Here is a 17,357-nt window from a genome sequence, read left to right as displayed (position 1 = left end):
TTTCATATCTCAGTCAGTCAATCATGACTCGATTTGTAGGTGCCTCGTGCACCGCCCCAGTATTTTAGCAAAGTGTGTTTAGAGGGATATAGAGTCCCAAGGGGGAGATACTCCATGATATTCCACTGCTTTCATGTCCTTAAGACTCATTCAGTTGCATGTTTAGACTATCCTTACGAAGTTAACATCAGTTATTATTTCATAGCCAATCATGCTTTCAACAGACAGTTTAGTCAGACATTCATGCATTAGTTCAGTAGAAACAGTTCAGCTTTTCACTGTGTTTAGTCATGCATTCATGAGATCAACTCAGATGTGATTCTATGCATCAGATATGTATGTTTATTATGAGAATTCAACTTATGCGTAGCTTCAGTCGAGTATTCCATGCATCAGATATACATGTCCAGTGTGAGAGCTTTGTATATCAGTAGTTCCAGTTGCATGATCATGTTTCAGATGCTTCCGTCCCTTGATTAAGCTTAGTTGATCAGTATTCTTAGACTATCAACCAACATTTGAGGATGAATGTTTTCAAGGGGGAGATATTTTAAAACCCCATAAAATTCTCTCGTAATCTGAGCCTTAGAGCGTGTCAAGTGATGCATAAATCTGGCCTCAAAAGGTTGAGAAGTTTCTTCCCAAGTGATAAATAATATTGACTTTTTTTCATGTAGAGCATTGAATAATCTTCCCATCGATACAAATTTTGTCAAAATGCGACATCGGACGAGGAAGTTATGGTCGTTTTACTGAAAGCAGTCGGAACCACCCAGGTGTGATGACTGGGTTGACAGACCGTTGAGTTTGCAATGGAGCATCGCCTATATCATCGCAAAAAAGGTAGTGACTCCCTTTTCTGGTCCAAGTGCGACGGCCAGCACAACGGACCATCAGGACTGCGACGGACCATCACTGGAACCATCGCGCTGAGGCAGTGTGGCCTCATCCTGGCCAACATGCAATGGACGATCCGATGGACAATTGATGTTTATGCTATTATTGAGTTTTGATTCATGTTTGTTTGCAAGGTTTTCAAGCTTTGACCCTAGTATGTGATATTCATGTGATGTTCATGATAAACCCTCTTGAAGTTTCTTGTTAAGTGATGTGTTCATGTCAATTAGGTGAAGAAATTTCTCAATAAGCAAAGCATGCTCCCCATATGTTTGATAAAATGCTTATGTGAATGAATTAGAGCCATTATAGCATGTTGAGTAGAAATATCCAATTTTGTACAAGCCCATTCATGCCAAGTGTTTGTTCAAAAGCCTTAGTAAATGAATTGTGACACAATTGAATGAAATTCCCCAATTATGTGTTCTTCAATACATGTTAAGACTTTAATACATGCTAAGTGCTTGATGCAAGACCTTGTTGAATGGAGTATGAGCCAATAGCATGTCTCCCTATACTATCACATGTTTATGATATCTAAATTCTTGAAGATATGTCTTAGTAATTGTGATGGTGAATGAATGTCCATGGTCTTAATAATTCAAGAATGGTGTTGCTTTACCTTTATGTTATCGAGTCCTGGGGTATTAATACCTGACAATTTAGCTGCAGTCCAGAGCCCGTGTTAGTGTTCTCGATAATCTTAGTCAAGCCATGATTCTCAAAACTCAGTGAGTTATAGAATTCAGTACTCTCAGATAGATACAAAACGTAAGAAATCTCAGTATTCTTAGTGGCACTAGTATTCTAGCCTCAGTTCAGTACTCAGCTCAGATCTAGTAGTAATCAAGTGTTCAGTTTAGTCCTCAGTAGTATTCGAGTAATCTATCCCGAGCTCAGTATCATTTAGTAAGACAACAAGATTCAGTAATAATCCATCAGATACGAAACCAAGTGAATTCAGCATAACTCAGTCAGATCAGTTGAGAAACATGATTAGTATCAGATTCGGCTCAGTTTAAGTTCAGTTCAGAATCTTTCAGTTAGGAGTAGGATCTAGCACCGAGCAAGTACAGGGATGGCGGCTCCCCATTAGAGAGGCATAGTCATTAGAAGCAATCCCTAAACTTTAGAACTGCGTAGCCAGTGCAGGATGCAAGAGTCACCCATTAGAAAAGGCTTGTCACCCGCTAGATAGGCTTGACTATTATACTACCCTAGGCTTGACTTCATGTAAGGGTCACCTGTTAGAGAGGCTTGACCAGAGAGGTCTCTAACCGTGGCACGGTATTGACACCCTTCCAACTGGGGTTACAAGTTAGACCCCACCAGTTTTGATTGGGGGTATGTCGGTTCAGTGAGACCTCCCACAGTTACAGTTTCAGTATCAGTTTCTAGAAAAGAAATCAGAAATTAGAACTGTCAAATATAGTTATCTATCTCAGTGAGGAACTCAGATAGTTCCATTAATTGATGGGACACCGCTAGATAGACATGGTCCCACATAAAGTTATTCAATATCAGTGTTATCAGATTCAAAGATCACCCACTAGATAGGCTTGATCTCATATTTAGTTAAGCATTTTCGTTATCAGATCCAGAGATCACTTACTCGATAGGCTTGATCTCAGTCACAGATTCAGTTGAGTAATCTTATTGTTAGATCTATAGATCACCTGCTATGTAGGCTTGATATCAGTCTCAAATTTAGTTGAGTAATCTCATTATCAGATCCAGAGATCACATGGTAGATAGGCTTGATATCTGTCTCAGATTCAGTTGAGTAATCTCATTATCAGATCCATAGATCACCCGCTAGATAGGTTTGATCTCAGTGTTAGATTCAGTGATTATTCTCATTATTAGATTTAGAGATCTTCTGTTAGATAGGTTTGATCTCAGATATAATATTTTATTATCATTGATAGTATATTCTGGAATTATTCGTAATAGAGATTTGATCTCCGATGTAGTCAGTCGAGAGTAGAAAGCTTAGAATTCAGTCATTGATATGAGTAATTTAGTTAATCATTTTCAGTATCATCAGTTTTTAAGATCACTCACTAGATAAGACTGATTTTAACTCCAGTACTCAGTTATCAGTATTATATGATCCAACATTTAATATCTCAAGCATTAGTAGTGAATTCAGATATCAGTAAAGCAGTATCCGATTTTCAGTACTTCGAGTTGCTATGTTTTCAATTATGGTTTGTGCATTCATGCATATGTCTTCATTCAGTATTCTCATGATTATTCAGTTAAGTAATAGTTAATGCATAAGCCTTGCACTTAGCCTTACCTTATCTTTATACTCGGTACATTCCCATACTGTCGCATTTGCACTATGGTGTTTTATTTGACACCATAGGTTCAGAGTCATCAGATCTAGAGTACCCTTAGGACTTCAGTTCCTGTCAGCAGCAGTAGACATAGCAGTGAGTCCTCTTCAGTTGAGGATGATCCTTATTTTTATTATTATCATATCAGACTTAGTTTATTTTCAGTAGACAAAGTTAGTTGGGGACATGTCCCATCAACTCCACAGTTCAGATAGTTTAGAGGCTTTTCAGACAGATGTATCAGTATTTAGTTTTCAATTTTGAGTATTTTTAGATATTTTGAACCTTATGGATAGTTTTCGCAATTATTATCTATATTATGTAGTGTTCAGGTACAGATATCAGTAGAGGGTTAGCTTGTGGTCCTTTGGGATCATAATCACCGTGTGATATTCTGGTTCTAGAAAATTGGGTCATTACAAAATTGGTATCAGAGCCTAAGATTCAATAGTATCCTTGGTAGTTTGAAAAGCCGCATCTAATAGAGTCTTGTACATAGGTGTGTTGCGTGCAACATTTATGTACAAGAGGCTGTAAGATTTTTTAGGAGCAGTTTCCCTTCTTTCAGTATTCATATCGTGCGAGTGAGCGTGAGCTCAAGTTGATCCTCAGTCTAATCCACTTCTTTCTTCCATTTATAGAGGATGCCTCCTTGTAGAGATAATTTCCATAGGGTTGTTAGATCCTTTTCTCCCATTTTGAGCTTATATGTCAACATGATTCATGAATTAGTTTCAAATCTCAGTCAGTCAATCATGACCTGATTCATAGGTGCCCTGTTCACTGCCCTAATATTTCAGCGAAGTGTGCGTAGAGGGATATAGAGTCCCAAGGGGGAGATACCCTATGATATTGTGATGATTTCATGTCCTTACACTTATTCAGTTACATGTTTAGACTCTCCTTACAAAGTTAACACAAGTTATTATTGTATAGCCAGTCATGCTTTCGAGAGTGAGCTCAATCAGACATTCATGCATTAGATATGCATGTTCAGTAGAAAGAGTTCATCTTTTAAGTATGCTCAGTCATACATTCTTGAAATAAACTCAGATGTGAGTCCATGCATCAGATATGTGTGTCTATTATGAGAATTCATCTTATGAGTAGCTTCAGTTGAGTATTCCATGCATCAGATATGCATGTCCAGTGTGAGAGCTTAGTATATCAGTAGTTCCAGTTGCATGATCATGTTTCAAATGCTCCCATTCCTTGAGTAAGTTTAGTTGATCAATATTCTTAGCCTATTGACCGACATTCGAGGATGAATGTTTCCAAAGGAAAGATATTGTTAGACCCCACAAAATTCTCTTATAGTCTGAGCCTTAGAGCATGTCAAGTAAAGCGTAAATTCAGCTTTAAAAGGTTGAGAAGTGCCTTCCCAAGTGAGAAATAATTTTAACAAAGTAGGATTTCCCTAATATCAACTTTTTTTCATGTATAACATTGAATAAGCTTTCCGTCAATACCAATTTCATCAAAATCCGACATCGAACGAGGAAGTTATAGCCATTTTACTGAAAGCAGTCGAAACTGCCCAGGTGCGACGGCTGGGTTGACGGACCATTGAACTTGTGAAAGATCGTTGCAACCAAGGAAATGACTCCATTTTCTGGCCCAAGTGCGGCGTCCAGGATGACGGACCGTCGAGGCTGCGATGGACCAACACTGGGACCGTCGCGGTAAGGCAGTGTGGCCTCATCCTGGCCAACATGTGACGAACGATCCGACGGACCATCGGATTTATGACGGACCATTTCTGATACCGTCGCATCGAGCCAGTGTATTATTTTTCTAACTGATGTACGACGGACGATCTGATCGACCGTCAAGCTAAGCGATGGATCATCACTTCGACCGTCGCAGACCCGTTCAACATTTTTAACTCAATTTTAAAAGGGCTTTTTGGTCTTTTTCTCACTCTTTTCAGACCCTATTTATATCCGATCAAGACTCACAATTTAATTCTTCATCTTTAAAATCAAAAACTAGAGTTTCTACAAAATCAAAACCCTTCTTTCTTCTTTAAGAAAAAATCAAAAGAAATCAAGAATCTCTCCAAGAGCCTTTAAGAAAAAGTTTCCCTAAGGTATGTAGATGTTGATTCTTGGGTCCCTTTTATCCAAGAAGCTCAAGAACCCTTTTCAAAAATTCAAAGATCTTATGTTCATGGGTTTTCATAATTCATGTGTGTTGAAATTGATGTTCATGCTATTATTGAGTTTTGATTTATGTTTGTATGCAAGGTTTACAAGCTTTGACCCTAGTATCTGATATTCATGATAAACCCTCTTCAAGTTGCTTGTTAAGTAATGTGTTCATGTTAATTAAGTAAAGAAATTATTGAATAAGCAATGTTTGATGAAATGCTTATGCGAAGGAATTAGAGCCATTATAGCATGTTTACTAGAAATCCCCAATTGTGTACAAGCCTATGCATGCCAAGTGTTTGTTGAAAAGTCTTAGTGAAAGAATTGTGACATGATAGCATGAAATTTCCTAATTATGTGCTCTTTGATACATGTAAAGACTTTAATACATGCTAAGTGTTTGATGCAAGACCTTGTTGAATTGAGTATGAGCCAATAGCATATCTCTCTATACTATCACATGTTTATGATTTCTAAATGCTTGAAGAGATGCTTTAGTAATTGTGATGGTGAATGAATATCCATGGTCGTGATAATTCAAGAATGGTTATGCTTTACTTTTATGTTATCGAGTCCTGGAGGTATTTATACCCGACAATTTAGCTGCAGTCTAGAGCCTGTGTCAGTTTTCCCGATAATCTCAATCAAGCCACGATTCTCAGAACTCAGTGAGTTATAGAACTCTCTACTCTAAGACAAATACAAAACGTAAGAAATCTCAATAATCTTAGTAATCTCAGTATCTCTAGTATTCTAGCCTTAGTTCAGTACTCAGCTAAGATCTATTAGCAATTAAGTGTTCAATTCAGTCCTCAGTAGTATTCTAGTAATCTATCCCGAGATCAGTAGCATCTAGTCAGACAATAAGATTCAGTAATATTTCGTCAAACATGGAACCAAGTGAATTTAGTATAACTCAGTTAGATCAGTCAAGAAACATGATTAGTACCATATTTGACTCAGTTTAAGTTCAGTTGAGAATCAGTTCAGAGTCTTTTAGTTAGGAGTAAGAGCTAGCACCGAGCGAGTGTAGGGATAACGGCTCCCTGTTAGAGAGGCAGAGTCGTTAGGAGCAATCCCTGAACTCTAGAACTGCGTAGCCAACGCACAATACAGGAGTCACCATTTAGAAAAGGTTTGTCACCCGTTAGATACGCTTGACTATTATACTTCCCTATGCTTGACTTCCTGTGAGGGTCACCCATTAGAGAGGCTTGACCAGAGAGATCTCTACCCATGGCACGGGATTGACACTCTTCCAGCTAGGGTTACAGGTTGGATCCCACCAGTTCAGATTTAGGGCATGTCAGTTAAGTGAGCACTCCCACAGTTGTAGTTTTAATATCAGTCTTCAAAAAAGAACTCAAAAATCAAGACTGCCAGATACAATCTTCCATCTCAGTAAGGAACTCAGATAGCTCCATTGATTCATGGGCCACCCGCTAAATAGGAATGGTCCCACATAAAGTTATTCAGTATATCAGTGTTATCAGATCCAAAGATCACCCACTAGATAGGCTTGATCTCAGATTCAGTTGAGCATTCTTGTTGTCAGATCCAAAGATCACCCACTAGATAGGCTTGATCTCAATCTCAAATTTCGTTGAGTAATCTCATTATCAGATCCACAGATCACCCGCTATATAGGCTTAATCTCAGTCTCATATTTAGTTGAGTAATCTCATTATCAAATCTAGAGATCACCCGCTAGATAGGCTTGATATCACTCTTAGATTCAGTTGAGTAATCTCATTATCAGATCCAGAGATCACCTGCTAGATAGCCTTAATCTCAGTCTCACACTTAGTGATTATTCTCATTATTAGATTCAGAGATCTTCTGCTAGATAGGTTTAATTTCAGATATAATCTTTTCTTATTATTGATAGTAGATTCCAAAATTATCCATTAGAGAGGTTTGATCTCCGATGCAGTTACTCGAGAGTAGAAAGCTCAGAATTTAGTCATTGATATGAGTAGATTTAGTTAATCAGTTTTTGAGATCACTCGCTAGATAAGACTAATTTAAAATCCAGTACTCAGTTATTAATATCAGATAATCTAGTGTTCAGTATCTCAGACGTTAGTAATGAGCTCAAATGTCAGTAAACCAGTATCCGAGTTTCAGTATTTTGCGTTGTGATGTTTTCAGTGATGGTTTGTGCATTCATGTATATGTCCTCATTCAGTATTCTCATAATTATTCAGTTAAGTAATTGTTCATGCATAAAACCTTGCATTTATCCTTACCTCATCTTCATACTTGGTACATTCCCGTACTGACGTATTTGCGCTATGGTGTTTTATTTGACACCATAGGTTCAGAGGCATGAGATCTAGAGTACCCTTAGTAGCTCAGCCCCAGTCAGCAGCAGTGACATAGCAGTGAGTCCTCTTCAATCGAGTATGACCCTTATTTTTATTATTATTATATCAGACTTAGTTTATTTTTTGTAGACGGAGTTAGTTGGGGACATATCCCATCAACTCCACAGTTTAGACTGTTTAGAGGCTTTTCAGACAGATGTATCAGTATTCAGTTTTAAATTTTGAGTATTTTTAGATGTTTTGAACCTTATGGCTATTTTCCACATTTATTATCTATATTATGTAGTGTTCAAGTACAAATATCAGTATAGGGTTAGTTTGTGGTCCTTCGGGATCATGAGCACCGTGTGATATTCCGATTCGAGAAAATTGGGTCGTTACAGTTAGGCAATTGTGTATGTTTCTCGCTAGTTGAATCCCTATGAGAGAAATTACCCTACATATGATTTGGAGTTGTGAGCGGTTTTTTTGGCTTAAAGTTGTAAAGGCACTACCTGTATGGAGTTTATTGTGCGATTTTATTAGATAATCATAGCCTTTAGTATTTCTTCACCCAGTAAGATCTTACTATGGGGTAGCATCGTTGGCTTGAGTTTCTTAAGGATTATGACTTGACAATCCTCTATCATTCGAGCAAGGCTAATGTAGTTGCGTATGCCTTGAGCCGGAAGTCGACTAGCATGGGTAGCATAGCACATCTTTTGACCCAGGAGAGTCCTTTGGCCTTAGATTTTTAGACTTTATCTAACAAGTTGGTTAGGCTTGACATTTCGACATCTGGGCATTTTTGGCATTTGTCGAGGCCAGGACTTCCTAGATGGAGAATATTTGAGCTCATCACTTTGATGATGTTGGATTGATATTAATTGGGGATAAGGTGTTAAGTGGTAAGGCTAAGGAATCCTCACTGGATTCAAATGGTGTCTTGAGGATTGGAAGCCGATATTATGTACCGAGAGTGGGTAATTGGATTAGATTGATTTTAGAGAAGTCCTATTATTCCAGGTATTCTAGTGTCATGACTCAAGCCAAAGCCTTGGCCAATGGGCATTCTGAACCACGAAGGCGCGAGAGACCCCTTAGTATTCAAATAAGCATAATCCATATATAAATAAAAGTACGGAAGATATAATGAAATTAAAGTTGATCTTATGATCAAAATATTTTAATAAAGTTACGACAATACAATACTCAAATCCCATCTATGAAGCCTCTACTGAATACTAAATGTCTAAGTCTAGACAAAGCCCCCGACTGGACTATAAACTAAAAGAAGTTAACATATGAATAAATGCCCGTCAAAAGATGGATAGCTCACCAACTCTGTTGTATACAATTGTTCTACTGACGTGATGGACCATGGGACTATACCTCAGAACCTATATTATAAGGGTCAATACTTGGAAAGTATTGGTATGAAGAACTAATAAAAAATAATATGTATTTAATGTAAAATAATTGAGAACAATGTGAAAACAATATAGCATAATATATATATAAAAACACATGGGCATAATTCAAAAGCTTTAACCATTCTTGTAAATCATGTACTCAACTCTTTTCTTTAGTTTTGAGCTAGATGGTACACCCTAAAATTATGATTAACCACAGGCTTTATAGATCCATCCTTGAATCGACAGCCAAACCACCAATACTAGTTTGCCGCAAGAATTGGAGTACGTGATCTATACTATGCCATAGGGCCATCACTAGCGTATAATCCCCTATTTTAGGGTATAATAAGTCTTGTGTTGGCCAAACACGATTTCCGCATTGAGCCTTTCTACACCAATGCCTTCTTTGGGAAACCATCTAACTCTCTATAAGCCCATTTTTAACCTTTTAAAACCATGCTCATTGCTTATACATTCTTTGCTTTCATGTCAAGGGCATTTCATGATAGGTATCATCATACCTAGACTTGCAAGCCATATCATGTCATATCATATCATATCCATAGCCATTCTCCTTCAAAAATATACAAATGGCTACCAAAAGATTTATAACATCACATGAGAGTTTTTATTTCAAAAGCACATAAAAACTTATGCCAAAACACTTCCCTTTCAATACTTTAACATACGGCAGTCATCTCTTTCATCAATCATATGCAATTCTTTCTTAGGAAACATGAGAATTTTTAAATCAAATAAGCACCTTCTCATTTGGTCATAAAACAATATCAATCCATAAGCGATAACAAAATGTTTAAACTTAATCTTTTAATCATCCATTCGAACAACCCATAATATGTCAAGACAATAAATTTAATCATTAGAGGGGAATTTCATAAATCGTGCTCTCAATCACTTCTCGAAACTCATAACATACATACACATGATTATAATTCAAATTTATGGAAACACCCCATAGTAAATAAAAATTTCATCTTAAAATTGGATTCATAATGCATGCTCCTCAAACATTTTGGAAACCCATTTTAATATATACAAAAATATATACTTTAAAGCTTGTTTAAAATATTAAACTTACACCCATGAGAGTTAGGATAGTCCTACACACCTTTTGATGGAGGAAAATTGAAAAAAAAAAAATTGAGTTGGGAATCTACAAGCTTTAGAATTGAAAAGTCCCTCCTTGTTATTCTTGAGATGAAGACAATGAGGGTTTGGGGAATTTCAATTAGTCTTAGGATGATTTGTAGTGTTATATGACGAATTAAGGGAGTTATGGGGGTGGAAAGGACCATTTTCCCCTTGATGTAAAGTTGAAAAATGTGTTTTAAAGTTTGGGAAAGAATATTTGGTCCACGTACCCAAAATCAAATAATGATCTTTGCCTCGCGACCCCAAATTCTATGCTCCAACATTTCCTCGCAACTCCAATCACGATCCCTAGAAAGTGTCTCAGTAAAATACTCATAACTTTTTATTCAAAACACGAATTGACAAACAGTTAGTTGCACTGAAAAGAGGACTCGAATGGATTTAATTTAATATATAATGGCACACATAACTCTATATATTCTAGTATAATGGTAATTTAAAATTGACACAAGAAAAATCATTTACTAAAATTCAATAGGTAGGAAAATGCTCAACTTAACATTAAGCTGGGAGATTTTTATGATTTCCATCCCTCCCCATAGATGTTCCCACATTAAAAAAATTTTATTGATACTTATATATAAATTAAAATCATCATATTTGATTCTATACACATAGGGAGGATAGTTCAAACTCTAGTCTAAAAATATGGGGTGTTATATCTAGCCATCCGAGAGTGACTAAGATGTATCGTAAATTGCGACAACATTACTGGTGTGGTGGTATGAGAAAATATATAGAACATTTTCTATCTTGTTGCCTATGTTACCAGTAGTTTAAGGCCAAGCATATAAGACCAACGATTTGCTTCAGAGGTTACCTATTTCCGAGTGAAAGTAGGAACTAATTACTATAAACTTCATGATTAGGTTGCCTCATAATTATCATGGTTTTGATAGTGTTTGGGTCATCATGGATCGACTAATCAATTCTTCTTCTTTTATTCTGATTTAGGTCTCTTTTAGTACCAAGAGGTTGGCCAGTATCTATATTTGTGAGATTGTGCATCTTCGTGGTGTGCTAGTGTCTATCATCTTAGGTCGAGGTTCAGTATTCGCATCATACTTTTGGAGGACTTTTTAGGAGGATTTTGGTACTCTGGTTAATCTTAGTACAATATTTCACTACAAACCGACAGTTAGTCCGAGTAGACTATTCATGTTTAGGAGTATATTCTCCACGCTTGTGTGATTGACTTTTATTGTGAGGGGGAGAAACATCTAGACTTGGTGGAGTTTTCTTATAATAACAACTACTATTTTAGTATTGATATGATTCCATTTGAGTATTTGTATGATAGGCATTGTCGCTCTCCAATTGATTGGTTTGAGGTATCTGATAATAGACCTTGAGGTATGGATTTCCATCATGAGTCTTTGGATAGGGTTTGAATAATTCAGGATAGACTTCAAGCGGCCCAGATTAGGTAGAAGTGTTATGTAGACCATATACTTCGTACCATAAGATTTGGTGTTGGTGATAATCTTTTTCTTTGAGTTTCACCCATGAAAGATGTAATGCGGTTTGGGAGGAGGGGAAAGCTTAGCCCCTGGTATATTGGCCCATTAGAGATTCTTCAAACTATTGATGATGTAGCTTATGAGTTGGCTTTTCCCTTAGAGTTAATAGTTGTTCAACCAACTTTTCTTGTTCCCATACTTGACCATTAAATTACAAATGAGTCTCATGTCATTCGTTTGGAGTCGGTTCGGTTAGATGAGAGATTGTCTTTTGTTGAGGGTCGATCCTTATCTTAGATAGGGATGTTAGAAGGTTGCGTTCTAGAGTTATTCTAGTGGTCAGGGTTAAATGGATACATAGACCTGTAGTTCAGACTACTTGGGAGGTCAAGTTTGATATGTGTAGTTCTTATCCCTACCTTTTCCTGATTTCTGGTATTTCTCTTTTCTTTAGTTCGAGGAAAAACTAGATTTTTAGTTACGGATAATGCAATGACTTGAATTTTTGATGAATTATGTGAAATATGTGTTACTACGTGAATTGATTATTTTACCCCTCACTGTGGTTGCGTTGTGGTATTTCTGGGGTGTAGGGATTATTGACACGACTTTTTATGCATTTTGGTGTGATTTATATGATATTGTGAGTTTTGGTGTCTTGAGAACCAACTTTGAATTTGCTCCTTAGATAGTGAGTAGCAAAGAAGGGTAGGGCTTCAAGTTTAGGGTTTTCACTTGAGAAGCCTTATAGTTGACTTCAGTCAACATCTTTTGATATGTGTATCAGATGAAAAAATGGTTTGTTCTAGGAGATCCGAAACATCAATTTTAAGGTGATAACATGGTTGGTGTGGTTTTATTGCTTTTAAATCTCATTTTGATCCTCGGTTCAGAAAGTTGTAATTTTGGATTTTTGGGGTCAAGTTTGTGAAAATGATATTTTTTTGAAAAACCCTATATCTACTATAGACACATAATTTTGTCCCCCTCAAAAGTTTGATTTTATTCATTTTTACCTTATCATATCATGTACCCTCACCCACATGATTACATCCCACAAAAATACAAAAAAAAAGAGTAACTTTCAACAAAATCCCTAACAAACTTTTATTCTTTTAACACCCTAACAACCCTCTCCAATAAGAAAATGACAAATCACCACCCCATACCCTACCCCCTACCCCTACCCTACATCCCCCCCCCCCCCCCTCTCTTTTGTTTCTTGTCCAAAAAGAAAGGACCCAAAAAAAGGAAAAATACAATATATATACACAAATACACATATACAAAGGAGGAGATTTTTTGGCATGAACAATAACAAAGAGAAAAGGGAAATCAGCCTCCATCTCTCTAGACCTTCTCTCTAGACTCTCACTCTCTCTCTCAACAGATCTCGTCGGCGCCGGCACCGCCTTCTCTCACGGTCCACGATCTCTCCCTCTCTATACCATCTCTCTCTCTTCTATCTTTCTCTATCAAAAAGCAAAAGCTGTCGCCGGCCACCACCACGCTGGTCATCGTGGCTGGTGCGTGACCCATTGCCGGCCTCCTCTCTCCGCTCTCCCGTCTATAGCCGTGGTTCCAACTGGATGAACCATCAAGAACCACTGCTAACGTTTCCACCCACTATCCACTACTCCAGCAGCCGGCCGTCGGCCCGACCTCTCTCCGGCAACGGCAGAAGGCACCAGAAACAGTGAAGTCGGTGACCGATCAACGTCCACCAAAATCGATCGGAGAGTTCAGTTTTCTGTTTGAAATCATGCCGGTCACGGATAGCTTGAAATACGAGTGTTGGGGGTTCATTTCCAAGGTTTCCATTCCGATTTTAAATCTTTCCCGTTTGTATTTATCATACTGAATTGGATTTATCGCGATCGAGGTTCTCCGGTCGAGTATTTTGGTCTTCGAATTTCTTTATTATCATCAAGGATCAATTTCATCGAGGTCCATTTCTTCTAACCGAATCTTTAATTTATTTTGACTTTTTGGTGATGTTGTGGGTATGGATGATTTATTTGTTGCGTGTTTGGTATGTTCGAATATGTGTTATGTGTTGATTGATGTTGGTTTCGGACTTTGAAAAGTGAATTGATAAATCAAAGCATGTTTAATCATATTGTTTGAAATAAATTTGGAAGACGGGAATCGAAAATTCATAAAAGTAAATATTTAGATATTTTTGATACATTGGTGATGTTGAATGCGGTATGTTGTCGAGCGGGTAGGCAAATAGTAAGCTCGGGTAGGCAAGTTCAGGATTGGTGTAATGTGAGAATGATCGGAATATTAGTTGAATGTTTTGTTTATCCTATTTGAAAAGTGTATTATTCAATCGGGGAATTCCCCGAGGTAATTTGTATTTATTCACCGGGGAATGCCCCGAAAAATTTTTTACGCTAAGGATGTTCGTGATCAAGCCCCGTGGCATCGGGTAAAGCATGGTTTAGGACTAGAGTAGCTTATTTCAATATTTTTTATTTTCGGGTTGTAATAATTGGACTGGACTTTACATTTTTGTTTAGTTTTTGTTATTGTTTGATTATTTTGCGTGCTTTTGTGTGGTTTATGCATTTGGAACGTCAATTTAGCCGATACGCTCTGCCAAGCGACCGTGGTTGAACCATGGGATCGAGGGGTGCCTAACACCTTCCCCTCGGTCAACAGAATTCCTTATTCAAAATCTCTGTTTGCAAACCAGTCTAAGAGTCAAATGGTTTCGAAAAGGATATTCCAAAGGTGACTTGGCACACCGAATTATGCCAAGTGGCACTCTGGCTAGTCACCCATACTTCACCAAATCCAAAGCAAATCTCGCCATGGCTAGTAGGGAGATTGAAAATTCGCTCATTGACCTGGATCAGGATCACAGGGAAGAAAGTTCTGAACACAATGATGAGGTAGTAAGGCTCAGGCAACAATTGATAGATTTACACCGGGCATGGGCCAGCAGAATACCTCCTCGTCCACTCCCTGAAGGTTTTGGGAATATCTCTAATTGCCCACCGCTCTCTTAGGCGCAATTTTCTGCTCCTACTGAGTCACCTGAGCACGCGCCAGGATTCACTCTGCGGCATTATTATCCTGGCAGTTCTTGAATGCCTTTGCCAGCTCCCCAATCAAGACCCGCTGCTCAGCCAGCGCCACCGACCACATCGGTATTCGTGGCTCCACCACCATATGAAACTCCCATATATGTCGCACGTCCCACAATGAGGCTTCCTAGGTCTGCTAGTGAGCCAGTACTGAAGGTTTCAGATAGTCAGTATTATGCCCCAGAGCCTACTTTGCAATTGAATGAACCATATGTGTACACTCAGCCGCCTGCATTTCCATTTTATACGAAGAAACCTGTCGCAACGGAGGAACAAGATATCATAGCTCGGAAATTGAAAAGTTTAGAACAGGCTATGAGAAATCTGCAAGGAATCAGAAATTATAGGAGTATTTCTTATAAAGATCTTTGCATATTCCCAGACATCAATCTTCCCCCCGGTTTTAAGATACCTAAGTTTGAGAAGTATGCAGGACACGGCGATCCCGTGGCACACTTAAGACGTTATTGCAACCAGTTGAGGGCTGTAGGAGGAAAGGAAGAATTGCTTATGGCTTTCTTTGGCGAGAGTCTTTCAGATCTGGCCTCAGAATAGTTTATCGATTGTGATATCGATAAATGGAACAGTTGGGATGATTTGGCTTCTAAATTTATTCAGCATTTTCAGTATAACATCGACCTGATTTCGGACGAAAAATCCTTGGTCAACATGAAGAAAAAAAGCACCAAAGGTTTTAGGATGAGACCTTTGAAAGAAAATAAGTTGGTAGAAGTTTTCATTCAAGCGCAGGATAAGACCTATTTTCAACATTTACTTCTGGCAATGGGAAAGTCTTTTATGGAAGTCCTTAAAATGGGGGAGATAATAGAAGACGGAATTGAGACCGGACGAATAGTGAGTTTTGCCGTATTAAAAGCCACCACACAAGTGATTCAAGGTGGATCCGGTGCATTTGGAGGTAGAAAGAAGAAAGAGGACGTGGCGACTGTCGTAGCTAGAACCCATTCCTATCCCAAAAGACCACCTCACCCCTATCCCCAATCTCAAGCCTAAATCTACATCCAAGCTCCATATATTCCTCCCCACCATTACTACCCTCCACAAAACCCTTTATATTCCATTCCACCACCTTCGTACCTAGTATATAGCGCACAGCCATATGCCCAAACCCCTTCTTACCCACAGTGGCGCGTGCAAGCTCCACAAAATCGCCCATTCGCTCTATCAAATTACCAAAACCCCTCCAGACCCAATTTTCAGCCTAGGCCCGAGTATAAGAAGGAGAAGGCGGTCAAAAATCAATTCACACCTCTTGGGGAGTCATATGCTAGCTTATTTTATAGGTTGAGAAAGTTGAAGGTTTTAAGCCCAATTCAAGGAGGGCTTTCAAATCCACCGCCAAGGAATCTCAATTATTTTTTAAGGTGTGCATACTGTTCTGATATGCCAGGCCATGATATCGAGAAATAATGGCATTTAAAGAGAGTTGTCCAAGATTTAATTGACACAAATCAGATGCTGGTCCAGGCCCCGAAGTGTCCAAACATTAATCAGAATCTGCTCCCAACCCATGCTAAAGCCAATATGCTAGAATTGATATATGATGGGAAAGAGTCTTCGAGGGGTTATAAGCCTATTGTCAAGATACAGTCTATTGAGGAGAAATCGATAAATGTAGCAGAGTCTTTGAAAGCAATGTCATTGAGCCAGGAAGAAATGAGAGAAGATAAAGCACAAAGAAACCCTTGATCACAGTACAGGGCGCCAGAAGGCATATTGATTTAACTCAGGATAAACCTAAGTTGACAGTGGTGGGAGCTCTGAGTCAGCCCATCTTGACGGTAAAAGAAGCACTGGCAGTGCCTATTGTCCTCAAACCGGTGACCCAACCTCCGATAGTTGATATGAAAAGGATTCCCTAGAATTATGGGCGGACTGTGATGACCTATCATGGGAAAGAAGTCATGGAAGATGTAGATGAGGTAAGGGGTTTGACTAGGTCAGGAAGATATTTCGTGCCTGAAAGCTTAAGAAAGTCCAAGCCAACGGTGAACGGACCGTCATCTATCAAAAAGACTATCACCGAAAAAGAAGCCAAAGAATTTTTAAAAAAGATGAAATTGCCAGAGTATTCAATATTAGACCAATTGAAGAAAATCCCTGCTCAAATTTCCCTTTTATCTTTGTTGTTGCACTCGAAGGAGCATCGTGATATTTTACTGAAGGTATTAAATGAAGCATACGTTCCAAGGGAGATCACAATCAACCAACTTGATAAAATGGTTGGAAAAATCTTTGAGGTCAATCGGATCAGCTTCTCTGATGATGAATTCCCTGTTGAAGGTACAGGGCATAATCAGGGCCTTTACATTACAGTGAAGTGTGAATATTTCTACGTCACTCATGTTATGATTGATGGAGTGTCAGGTGCAAATATTTGCCCTATTTCTACTTTGCAAAAGTTGAATATTGATGTTGACAGGATCGGGCCCAACAATGTATGTGTTAGGGCTTTCGATGGTGCAAAATCAAATTCCATTAGCGAAATAGATCTAATG

This window comes from Capsicum annuum, unplaced genomic scaffold (assembly GCF_002878395.1).
Source record: "Capsicum annuum cultivar UCD-10X-F1 unplaced genomic scaffold, UCD10Xv1.1 ctg5377, whole genome shotgun sequence".
Lineage (NCBI taxonomy): Eukaryota > Viridiplantae > Streptophyta > Magnoliopsida > Solanales > Solanaceae > Capsicum > Capsicum annuum.
Note: the sequence above shows the minus strand (reverse complement) of the source record.